The sequence below is a fragment of the Hordeum vulgare genome, chromosome 5H (assembly GCF_904849725.1).
Source record: "Hordeum vulgare subsp. vulgare chromosome 5H, MorexV3_pseudomolecules_assembly, whole genome shotgun sequence".
NCBI lineage: Eukaryota > Viridiplantae > Streptophyta > Magnoliopsida > Poales > Poaceae > Hordeum > Hordeum vulgare.
Window position 1 is genome coordinate 8,532,323 of NC_058522.1, and position 1,978 is coordinate 8,534,300.

Here is a 1,978-nt window from a genome sequence, read left to right on the forward strand (position 1 = left end):
CCTAGCCCCGATTGAGCAATAGTTTCGGTAGCTTTACGAACCGGGATTAATGTGAGCATTAGTCCCGGTTCAAACGGCCAGGAGCGGACAGACGTAACTGTCATCTTTAGTAACGGTTGGTGTGGGACCTTTAGTCCCAGTTGGTGTCCCGCTTGGTAAAACTAACCCGGACTAAAGGGTCAACCTTTAGTCCCCGTTGGTACTACTAACCCGGACCGAAGGACCCTTTAGTCCCGGTTGATAACACCAACCCAGACGAAAGATCCTTCATAGGTTAGTTCAAAAGGAAAGCGTCCTATCCAAAGTCACATGTTTTGTGTATAGACGGGGTGGTGATGTCTACTATGTAACCTTCTCCTTGTAGACGTTGTTGGGCCTCCAAGTGCAGAGGTTTGTAGGACAGTAGCAATTTTCCCTCAAGTGCATGACCTAAGGTTTATCAATCCACGGGAGGCGTAGGATGAAGATGGTCTCTCTCAAGCAACCCTGCAACCAAATAACAAAGAGTCTCTTGTCTCCCCAACACACCTAATACAATGGTAAGTTGTATAGGTGCACTATTTCGGCGAAGAGATGGTGATACAAGTGCAATATGGATGGTAGATATATATTTTTGTAGTCTGAAATTACAAAAACAGCAAGGTAAGTAATAATAAAAGCGAGTACGAACGGTATTGCAATGCGTGGAAACAAGGCCTAGGGTTCATACTTTCATTAATGAAATTCTCTCAACAACGAGAACATAATTGGATCATATAACTAGACCTCAACGTGCAACAAAGATTCACTCCAAAGTCACTAATAGCGGAGAACAAACGAAGAGATTATTGTCCGGTACGAAACCACCACAAAGTTATTCTTTCTGATCAATCTATTCAAGAGTCCGTAGTAAAATAACACGAAGCTATTCTTTCCGTTCGATCCATCATAGAGTTCGTACTAGAATAAGACCTTAAGACACATATCAACGAAGACCCTAGTGTCACCTAGATACTCCATTGTCACCTCAAGTATCCATGGGCATGATTATACGATATGCATCACACAATCTCAGAATCATCTATTCTACCAACACATGGAACTTCAAAGAGTGCCCCAAAGTTTCTACTGGAGAGTCAAAACGTGTGGGTTCCCAATGTCACGAAACCCGCAAGTTGATCACCAAAACATACATCAAGTATTCACATGGATATCCCATTGTCACCACAGATAGACACGTGCAAGACATACATCAAGTGTTCTTAAAGAATCAATCCGATAAGATAAATCCAAAGGGAAAACTCAATTCATTACAAGAAGGGAGAGGGGGAAGACCATCATAAGATCCAACTATAGTAGCAAAGCCCGCGGTACATCGAGATCAATACATCTCAAGAACACGAGAGAGAGAGAGAGAGATCAAATACATAGCTACTAGTACATACCCTCAGCCCCGAGGGTGGACTACTCCCTCCTCGTCATGGAGATCGCCGGGATGATGAAGATGGCCACTGGAGATGGGTTCCTCCTCCGGTAGGGTGCCGGAACGGGCTCCCGATTTGTGTTTGGTGGCTACAGAGGCTTGCGGCGGTGGAACTCCCGATCTAGGTTTCTTTTTGGGGGTTTCTGTATTTATAGGAATTTATGACGGTGGAATTACGTCGGTTTGGCCCACGAGGAGGTCACAAGCCTGCTAGGTGCGGCCTAGGGGGTGGGGGCGCCTCCTGGGCTTGTGACTCCCTCGTGGCTCTTCTGGCCTTCTTCCAAAGCTTCGGGGGTCTCTTTTGGTCCAAACAAAATCATCGCGAAAGTTATTCCATTTGGACTCCGTCTGAAAAAGTGTCAAAAACACGAAACCCGCAAGTTGATCACCAAAACATACATCAAGTACTCACATGAATATCCCATTGTCACCACAGATAGACACGTGCAAGACATACATCAAGTGTTCTTAAAGACTCAATCCGATAAGATATCTCCAAAGGGAAAACTCAATTCA